Below are 11,666 nucleotides of genomic sequence, written 5' to 3'. Positions count from 1 at the left end.
TTGCCAAATAAACGGATCACCGATGTAATAAATGGAATTTTAAATTTAATACTAAACAGAAAACAATAAACTTGCGGAAAAGATGGTATACCACCAATATAGTGCAAAGGGTTTTGTACACCATATCCGGATTTCGACAATTAATGTCTCTTCAGTGATGTTAGGAATCGAAACGGTATTTGGAAAGCCATACAATTTACCTCAATTTAGGATTGACTTGAATTTTGAGGAGTCAAAATAGGATGAACGGATCACATAAACCCGCAGGCAAATATAATTCAAGCCCAAACGAAAAATTATAAACAAGTCTAAATTGAAAAAAAAACGTTCAAACCTATGATTGCGCTGGATAAAAACCGCAATTTTTATACGTGTGCATGCAAAACAAATTTCTTGTAGCACAAACAACATTTTCCAAAAGACCAAAAACGTGAAAATGTATATTTTAACAAAACGCATTTGACTAACAGGTCGAACAAAAAATGTTCTTAAACCCTGCTGACTGCCATTGGCGATTGCCAAATAAACGGATCACCAATGTCATAATAGAATTTATGATTCAGCATAAATTCGGTTATTAGTGTAAGCATAGATTACTTGTGTTATTAGCTGTTTCATCTCTATTAAATGTAGGCTATCAGATGTATGTTTGTCAATGCGCAATATGACTGCGCACGCGATCTTTTCATTTCGACATTTGAAAGAAACAGACGGAATATTATTTGGTGATTTAAAGATTTAAAGAAAATTATTTTGGTGATTAAAAAGATATAGGATCCACATTGTGCAGGTTTTGGTACCACTTTTCTACAATTGGAACTCAGGTGGTATAATTAGAGTTAGTCTCCCGCAACAATTGTGGGATATTTAATAGAATATCAGTGTTTTATAATAAATTAATTTCAATTTATTGCTTATTTTGCTTATTTTTACATGTTATAATACTTTTACTATCCGGAGGTAGCGATCGGTGTTTATGTATAAGTATTGAGCTATTAATTTTTTTTTTATGTACTGTTACATAGAGATATACACGTTTTATTCCATTTCAATTCAACGCTTGACACCGATCTGCACATTTCACTCCGGCGGTCACAGCTTAATGCTAATTGAAGGTTACGCATGTTCAACATAATTATTTTTTATCTCTTCATGTATGCATCACCATAACCTTAACTGTAAGCATCATTATATATGCAATCGCAACAATTTGTTAGCTGTCTAATTATCTACCTCAGGTTATTACTATCATTATAAATGTTTTTTATCATCATTTCTAGATGTTATTATCATCATTCTGGATGTTAATTATTATAATCATTATAGATAGTTATATATAGTACATGTGTTTTAAATATCGTCTAGTATTCTGTTAAATTACCACTGTGTCCGTTTAATTACTTTGACCGATTTTATAATATAAATTAGCATATATCACCTCACTTGCGCTATTTTTAACAGCATCGTCATTCGGTACAGATTGTTTAATCAGCCTCCTCGCTCGTGTAACCCAGAATAATTTATTGTCGGAAGCTGACCGACATTTGTGCAACGGTATCACTTCACGTAAACACAAATATTTCATTCCTGACAGATGAATGTTAAACTGGTTGGTTATAGGCGTCAATGAACTTTTAAAGTTCGCTAATTGACAAATTCTTTATTTATAGTACAAAGCAATATTCTGTTTTGGTTGTTCAATTTAATCTTATAGTTGTTTGGCACTAAGATGAATACAAGAAGGTCATCAAAACGATGGAAAGCCACTGCAACATTAGGAGCTGCATCTAGACAAGAGGAAACACAACTTTAACCAGGTTCAGTACCAGCATCTAACGATCCCCCAACTTCAGGATGATAGTTGTTCTTGTGATGTAGTAAATCGACCAGGTAATGCAATCGGTAAAGATCATTCAAATCTCACGCAAACAACTAGTTACTCTCCTAGTCTTGATTAAGATGTTAGTCAGTACTTAAAATAAAATCAAAAAATCAAACGGGCGAGTATGTCATCTTTTTTCTACTTAGGAACAACTCTATAATTGATAATGATCAGCAAAAAGTGTCATATGAACAGGGAAAACTTGTTATTAAACCAGTTTTGCCTCATACAAAAATAACAAATAAAGAAATTGAACTTGAGTATAAATATATTGTTGCTGAGATACTTTTGCAGTGGAATTAAGCTAGATATAAAGTTCAACGGTTAGGGACTAGGCATTCAACAACTATGTTAATATAGCAGTATTATTATATCCTCAATCGATTTGGCTGTATACTTGATAGTCCTTGTACAACTGTTCACATTATTTAACACACATTTCGATGTTTCTCTTTCGAATACAAAATCTTTCTATTTAGATACGTTACAATTTGAGATAATAAATTCCTAACGTAATGTATCTACAAGCTGCGATGCCGATTACGATTTGAACTTTTCTTGACCTTAGAAATGGTATATAGTAAATGTAAGGAAACCGTTAACTCTCTGAGATTGTAAGTTCATGTCAACGATTTGCAGACGATAATCTTTTCAAAGATTAAAACTTTTGGTGATCAAGTTTGTAAAAGTAACTTGCAATCGAAAATAGTGTACAAACGATCTCTACGCTAATGATTAATACTAATAAAAAAAAAAAAAAAATTATTCTAACAAATGAACTAAATTACAAATAATATTGTCATCTCGCCAGATATCAAGAAAAATATATATATTATTGAACTCCATTTAATTTTATCTAAGACTGACCAGTGCTTCGAAGGAACCACACACGTTATTGATGAGCGGCCTAGATATGCTTATCCTATTTTTTGCTTAAACGAAATAGCTTACTATTTACAAGTTTAGACCTGTCGCTGGTTAATTGCTTTGTTATAAGTCCCCTACCGATTGAGTTTAAGGGGACTTAAGGTTCTCACTATGTTCGTCTGTCTGTCTGTCCACCTGTCAATCCGGCAAATCAGTCTTCTACATTTTTGTTTTCGTGCTTGAAGATATCGGTTTGATATTTGGTGTATTGTTTTATCATGACAAGTTACTGACCAAGTATGAATGTTGTTCCGGTCTGATGATTTTGTGCAGAGTTGTGGTCAAATACACACAAATAATTAGTTTTCCGCACATTTTTTCGTCATACTTGAAGACGTTGATTTGATAATTGGTATATAGTTTTATCGTGACAAGTTACAGATCAGGTTCGAATTGTGTTCCGGTCTGATGATTTTGTGCAAACTATGGTCCTTGGACTAAGAGAATTCATTAAAATAATCAGTTGTCTGCACATGTTTTCGTCATGCTTGAATATATTGATTTGATAAATTGTATATAGTTTTATCATGATAAGTTACAGACCAAGTTCGAATTGCGTTCCAGTATGATGATTCTGTGCAAAGTTATGGTCCTTGGACTGAGAAAATGCACTCAAATAATCAGTTTTCCGCATATTTGTTCGTCTTACTTGAAGATATCGATTTGATAATTGGTATATAGTTTTATCATGACAAGTTACAGATCAAGTTCGAATTGTATTCCAGCCTAATGATTTTGTTCAAAGTTATGGTCCTTGGACTAAGAAAATTCCCCCAAATAATCAGTTTTCCGCAATTATTTTTTTTGTTGTTATTGCTTGAAGATATTGATTTGATAATTTGTACATAGTTTTATCATGGTAAGTTACATATCAAGTTCATATTTTGTTCCAGTCTGCTGATTTTTGTGCTGAGTTTTGGTCCTTGGACTTAATATTCTATAAATTCACACACATTATCAGTTTTCCTCAATTTTTTGTTGTTGTCATGCTTGAAGATATAGCTTTAATAATTGGTATATAGTTTTATCATGACAAGTAATTGCTCAAGTTTCGAGTTTTGTTCCGGTTTGGTGATTTTGTGCAGGGTAATGGTCCCTGGACTTAATAAAAATTTACTTAATAATCAGTTTTCCACATTTTTTTTTTCTCGTCATGCTTGAATATATTGACTTGATATTTGTTCTATAGTTTACACCATGACAAGTTATAGATCAAGTTAATATTTTGTTCCAGTACAATGAATTATTAACCGGTAGTGGCTATGTATTGCAATGCATTACTTTCAGAATGCTTGTTTTGATAGAACTCCTTTCTCTAAATATCAGTTTAGGAGTCCTAAAATAGTCACTGAATATTTTCGGATTAAGTCAAGGGATACAAAGTTCTCGTTTCTTCAGGAAAGGCGCTGCTACAGAGCTGCCACAAATGGTTGACCTGATTCTAAACCTCAGGCAATGTGTTCATGGAAGTCTATGTCATTTCGTTCAAATATTCAAATACAACAATGGGTATAACTGTTTGAATTTTTTCTAATTTTATATTTAGAACTTGCAATTACTTTAGTAATACTAACCGTTATGTAAGATTAGCAGTTTCGCCAGTAATCATTAGAGTTTGGTTTCCACCTTTGTAGAAAACGAATTTATTCAAGTTTGGAATATACCAGGTGGCATTCATCTTGTACAAGATTAAACTGGAATTCAGTTTTCAATATCTCTAATTTTACACATATGTAGATACGCGGAATTGATTGAATTGACAATACGACAGGAGTATAACATATAAGATGTGGGAAAATACTGTGAATATAGTTTCTGTTCTTTTACTGAATATCAGATTGTTGTGGTCTTAAGTTTGCCAAATAAACATGACATTATTCCGTAGTAACAGAAACAATGATTAGAACCAGAAAGAGGATAATCAGCTGGCTGGCTAGTTTGATCATTCGTCAAGGGGGATATTGCAATCAATACATACGATACTCCGATGTATCTCCCAATTCCATATTTAAATGCCATGATGGTGAACATTTGACTCATATTGGTAATACATTTTGCTTACCACATTTCAAGGCGCGGTAGAAGCCTTTCTTGTCTACACACCACATACTTTCCACAATGTGTATTAAGAAATTGCATGATATTCATTAGAATTCAGTTATCGTTAGGGTTTAAATATATGAGTCCTTTATATTGTATTTGGCTCACAGCTTCTACGCAGCTCTATCCGCTTTTATGGCGGTTGACCCGACAGTCATTTATGACTGTCTTGGTCAATTTGGCACATTTCGCTGCGTTTCCTTTAAATATGCGTCATTTGGCGTCATATTTCATTTAGCATCCAAAACATTTGATATTGTGGGTCTCTGTATCCCAGGACCACCACACAAAAATTTACGAATCTCTGTTTCCCAGGATTCATTTAATTGGATGCTTCATTTATTGTAAATAATTAGTTATCTAGTTATCTATCTATCTATCTAGTTATCTTTTTGTAGTCTGCCAATATGAAAGGTGACTACGTTTAATTAATTATCTATTTACTATATATATATCTTAATTATTTATCTATTTAGTTATCTAGTTATCGTGTCGTAGTTTGCCAATATGAAAGGTGACTACGTTCATCCAAATATCTATTTACTTTACATATATATATCTTAACTGTTTACCTAGTTATATGTGTTTATAATTTTATAATAAAGCTGTGGCCAAATACTGCCAATACCGTATTTCTAATCATTGCGCATCAATAATAAATGGAATTTTAAATTTAATACTAAACAGAAAACAATAAACTTGCGGAAAAGATGGTATACCATCAATAAAGGTGCAAAGGTTTTTGTACACCATATCCGGATTTCGACAATTAATGTCTCTTCAGTGATGTTAGGAATCGAAACGGTATTTGGAAAGCCATACAATTTACCTCAATTTAGGATAGACTTGAATTTTGAGGAGTCAAAATAGGATGAACGGATCATATAAATCCGAAGGCAAATATAATTCAAGCCCAAACGAAAAAATATAAACAAGTCTAAATTGAAAACAACGTTCAAACCTATGATTGCGTTGGATAAAAACCGCAATTTTTATACATGTTGCATGCAAAACAAATATGCGGATTTCGACAATTAATGTCTCCTCAGTGATGTTAGGAATCGAAACGGTATTTGGAAAGCAAAACAATTTACCTCAATTTAGGATAGATTCTTGCATTTTGAGGAGTCAAAATAGGATGAACGGATCATATAAACCCGAAGGCAAATATACTTCAAGCCCAAACGAAAAAATATAAACAAGTCTAAATTGAAAACAACGTTCAAACCTATGATTGCGTTGGATAAAAACCGCAATTTTTATACGTGTGCATGCAAAACCAATTTCTTGTTAGAAAGCCATACAATTTACCTCAATTTAGGATAGACTCTTGAATTTTGAGGAGTCAAAATAGAATGAACGGATCATATAAACCCGAAGGCAAATATAATACAAGCCCAAACGAAAAAATATAAACAAGTCTAAATTGAAAACAACGTTCAAACCTATGATTGCGTTGGATAAAAACCACAAATTTTATACGTGTGCATGCAAAACAAATTTCTTGTAAGAGGGATATAAATACAGCACAAACAACATTTTCCAAAAGACCAAAAACGTGAAAATGTATATTTTAACAAAACGCATTTGACTAACAGGTCGAACAACAAATGTTCTTAAACCCTGCTGACTGCCATTGGCGATTGCCAAATAAACGGATCACCGATGTAATAAATGGAATTTTAAATTTAATACTAAACAGAAAACAATAAACTTGCGGAAAAGATGGTATACCACCAATAAAGGTGCAAAGGTTTTTGTACACCATATCCGGATTTCGACAATTAATGTCTCTTCAGTGATGTTAGGAATCGAAACGGTATTTGGAAAGCCATACAATTTACCTCAATTTAGGATAGACTTGAATTTTGAGGAGTCAAAATAGGATGAACGGATCATATAAATCCGAAGGCAAATATAACTCAAGCCCAAACGAAAAAATATAAACAAGTCTAAATTGAAAACAACGTTCAAACCTATGATTGCGTTGGATAAAAACCGCAATTTTTATACATGTTGCATGCAAAACAAATACGCGGATTTCGACAATTAATGTCTCCTCAGTGATGTTAGGAATCGAAACGGTATTTGGAAAGCAATACAATTTACCTCAATTTAGGATAGATTCTTGCATTTTGAGGAGTCAAAATAGGATGAACGGATCATATAAACCCGAAGGCAAATATACTTCAAGCCCAAACGAAAAAATATAAACAAGTCTAAATTGAAAACAACGTTCAAACCTATGATTGCGTTGGATAAAAACCGCAATTTTTATACGTGTGCATGCAAAACCAATTTCTTGTTAGAAAGCCATACAATTTACCTCAATTTAGGATAGACTCTTGAATTTATTTGGAAAGCAATACAATTTACCTCAACTTAGTATAGATTCTTGCATTTTGAGGAGTCAAAATAGGATGAACGGATCATATAAACCCGAAGGCAAATATACTTCAAGCCCAAACGAAAAAATATAAACAAGTCTAAATTGAAAACAACGTTCAAACCTATGATTGCGTTGGATAAAAACCACAAATTTTATACGTGTGCATGCAAAACCAATTTCTTGTTAGAAAGCCATACAATTTACCTCAATTTAGGATAGACTCTTGAATTTTGAGGAGTCAAAATAGAATGAACGGATCATATAAACCCGAAGGCAAATATAATACAAGCCCAAACGAAAAAATATAAACAAGTCTAAATTGAAAACAACGTTCAAACCTATGATTGCGTTGGATAAAAACCACAAATTTTATACGTGTGCATGCAAAACAAATTTCTTGTAAGAGGGATATAAATACAGCACAAACAACATTTTCCAAAAGACCAAAAACGTGAAAATGTATATTTTAACAAAACGCATTTGACTAACAGGTCGAACAACAAATGTTCTTAAACCCTGCTGACTGCCATTAGCGATTGCCAAATAAACGGATCACCGATGTAATAAATGGAATTTTAAATTTAATACTAAACAGAAAACAATAAACTTGCGGAAAAGATGGTATACCACCAATAAAGGTGCAAAGGGTTTTGTACACCATATCCGGATTTCGACAATTAATGTCTCTTCAGTGATGTTAGGAATCGAAACGGTATTTGGAAAGCCATACAATTTACCTCAATTTAGGATAGACTTGAATTTTGAGGAGTCAAAATAGGATGAACGGATCATATAAACCCGCAGGCAAATATAATTCAAGCCCAAACGAAAAATTATAAACAAGTCTAAATTGAAAAAAAACGTTCAAACCTATGATTGCGCTGGATAAAAACCGCAATTTTTATACGTGTGCATGCAAAACAAATTTCTTGTAGCACAAACATTTTCCAAAAGACCAAAAACGTGAAAATGTATATTTTAACAAAACGCATTTGACTAACAGGTCGAACAAAAAATGTTCTTAAACCCTGCTGACTGCCATTGGCGATTGCCAAATAAACGGATCACCAATGTCATAAATGGAATTTTAAATTTAATACTAAACAGAAAACAATAAACTTTCGGAAAAGATGAAGGTGCAAAGGTTTTTGTACACCATATCCGGATTTCGACAATTAATGTCTCTTCAGTGATGTTAGGAATCGAAACGGTATTTGGAAAGCCATACAATTTACCTCAATTTAGGATAGACTTGAATTTTGAGGAGTCAAAATAGGATGAACGGATCATATAAATCCGAAGGCAAATATAACTCAAGCCCAAACGAAAAAATATAAACAAGTCTAAATTGAAAACAACGTTCAAACCTATGATTGCGTTGGATAAAAACCGCAATTTTTATACATGTTGCATGCAAAACAAATACGCGGATTTCGACAATTAATGTCTCCTCAGTGATGTTAGGAATCGAAACGGTATTTGGAAAGCAATACAATTTACCTCAATTTAGGATAGATTCTTGCATTTTGAGGAGTCAAAATAGGATGAACGGATCATATAAACCCGAAGGCAAATATACTTCAAGCCCAAACGAAAAAATATAAACAAGTCTAAATTGAAAACAACGTTCAAACCTATGATTGCGTTGGATAAAAACCGCAATTTTTATACGTGTGCATGCAAAACCAATTTCTTGTTAGAAAGCCATACAATTTACCTCAATTTAGGATAGACTCTTGAATTTTGAGGAGTCAAAATAGAATGAACGGATCATATAAACCCGAAGGCAAATATAATACAAGCCCAAACGAAAAAATATAAACAAGTCAAAATTGAAAACAACGTTCAAACCTATGATTGCGTTGGATAAAAACCACAAATTTTATACGTGTGCATGCAAAACAAATTTCTTGTAAGAGGGATATAAATACAGCACAAACAAAATTTTCCAAAAGACCAAAAACGTGAAAATGTATATTTTAACAAAACGCATTTGACTAACAGGTCGAACAAAAAATGTTCTTAAACCCTGCTGACTGCCATTGGCGATTGCCAAATAAACGGATCACCAATGTCATAAATGGAATTTTAAATTTAATACTAAACAGAAAACAATAAACTTGCGGAAAAGATGAAGGTGCAAAGGTTTTTGTACACCATATCCGGATTTCGACAATTAATGTCTCTTCAGTGATGTTAGGAATCGAAACGGTATTTGGAAAGCCATACAATTTACCTCAATTTAGGATAGACTTGAATTTTGAGGAGTCAAAATAGGATGAACGGATCATATAAATCCGAAGGCAAATATAATTCAAGCCCAAACGAAAAATTATAAACAAGTCTAAATTGAAAAAAAAACCGTTCAAACCTATGATTGCGCTGGATAAAAACCGCAATTTTTATACGTGTGCATGCAAAACAAATTTCTTGTAGCACAAACAACATTTTCCAAAAGACCAAAAACGTGAAAATGTATATTTTAACAAAACGCATTTGACTAACAGGTCGAACAAAAAATGTTCTTAAACCCTGCTGACTGCCATTGGCGATTGCCAAATAAACGGATCACCTATGTCATAAATGGAATTTTAAATTTAATACTAAACAGAAAACAATAAACTTGCGGAAAAGATGGTATACCACCAATAAAGGTGCAAAGGTTTTTGTACACCATATCCGGATTTCGACAATTAATGTCTCTTCAGTGATGTTAGGAATCGAAACGGTATTTGGAAAGCCATACAATTTACCTCAATTTAGGATAGACTTGAATTTTGAGGAGTCAAAATAGGATGAACGGATCATATAAATCCGAAGGCAAATATAATTCAAGCCCAAACGAAAAAATATAAACAAGTCTAAATTGAAAACAACGTTCAAACCTATGATTGCGTTGGATAAAAACCGCAATTTTTATACATGTTGCATGCAAAACAAATATGCGGATTTCGACAATTAATGTCTCCTCAGTGATGTTAGGAATCGAAACGGTATTTGGAAAGCCATACAATTTACCTCAATTTAGGATAGGTTCTTGCATTTTGAGGAGTCAAAATAGGATGAACGGATCATATAAATCCGAAGGCAAATATACTTCAAGCCCAAACGAAAAAATATAAACAAGTCTAAATTGAAAACAACGTTCAAACCTATGATTGCGTTGGATAAAAACCGCAATTTTTATACATGTTGCATGCAAAACAAATATGCGGATTTCGACAATTAATGTCTCCTCAGTGATGTTAGGAATCGAAACGGTATTTGGAAAGCAATACAATTTACCTCAATTTAGGATAGATTCTTGCATTTTGAGGAGTCAAAATAGGATGAACGGATCATATAAACCCGAAGGCAAATATACTTCAAGCCCAAACGAAAAAATATAAACAAGTCTAAATTGAAAACAACGTTCAAACCTATGATTGCGTTGGATAAAAACCACAAATTTTATACGTGTGCATGCAAAACCAATTTCTTGTTAGAAAGCCATACAATTTACCTCAATTTAGGATAGACTCTTGAATTTTGAGGAGTCAAAATAGAATGAACGGATCATATAAACCCGAAGGCAAATATAATACAAGCCCAAACGAAAAAATATAAACAAGTCTAAATTGAAAACAACGTTCAAACCTATGATTGCGTTGGATAAAAACCACAAATTTTATACGTGTGCATGCAAAACAAATTTCTTGTAAGAGGGATATAAATACAGCACAAACAACATTTTCCAAAAGACCAAAAAACGTGAAAATGTATATTTTAACAAAACGCATTTGACTAACAGGTCGAACAACAAATGTTCTTAAACCCTGCTGACTGCCATTGGCGATTGCCAAATAAACGGATCACCGATGTAATAAATGGAATTTTAAATTTAATACTAAACAGAAAACAATAAACTTGCGGAAAAGATGGTATACCACCAATAAAGGTGCAAAGGTTTTTGTACACCATATCCGGATTTCGACAATTAATGTCTCTTCAGTGATGTTAGGAATCGAAACGGTATTTGGAAAGCCATACAATTTACCTCAATTTAGGATTGACTTGAATTTTGAGGAGTCAAAATAGGATGAACGGATCATATAAACCCGCAGGCAAATATAATTCAAGCCCAAACGAAAAATTATAAACAAGTCTAAATTGAAAAAAAAACCGTTCAAACCTATGATTGCGCTGGATAAAAACCGCAATTTTTATACGTGTGCATGCAAAACAAATTTCTTGTAGCACAAACAACATTTTCCAAAAGACCAAAAACGTGAAAATGTATATTTTAACAAAACGCATTTGACTAACAGGTCGAACAAAAAATGTTCTTAAACCCTGCTGACTGCCATTGGCGATTGCCAAATAAACGGA

General features: G+C 32.9%; 1 long non-coding RNA gene across 1 annotated transcript; it reads left to right on the top strand.

Annotated features, from left to right (window-relative positions):
- The first annotated feature begins 548 nt into the window (after positions 1-548).
- On the top strand, positions 549-5,534 carry LOC127721405 (uncharacterized). The gene is made up of 2 exons (XR_007991224.1): positions 549-824; positions 1,715-5,534. It is a non-coding gene; the product is annotated as an uncharacterized LOC127721405 (long non-coding RNA).
- The last annotated feature ends 6,132 nt before the right edge of the window (positions 5,535-11,666 follow it).

The sequence above is a fragment of the Mytilus californianus genome, unplaced genomic scaffold (genome assembly GCF_021869535.1).
Source record: "Mytilus californianus isolate M0D057914Y unplaced genomic scaffold, xbMytCali1.0.p SCAF_12, whole genome shotgun sequence".
NCBI classification, from domain to species: Eukaryota; Metazoa; Mollusca; class Bivalvia; order Mytilida; family Mytilidae; genus Mytilus; species Mytilus californianus.
Note: the sequence above shows the minus strand (reverse complement) of the source record. Positions and strands in the feature narration are given on the sequence as shown.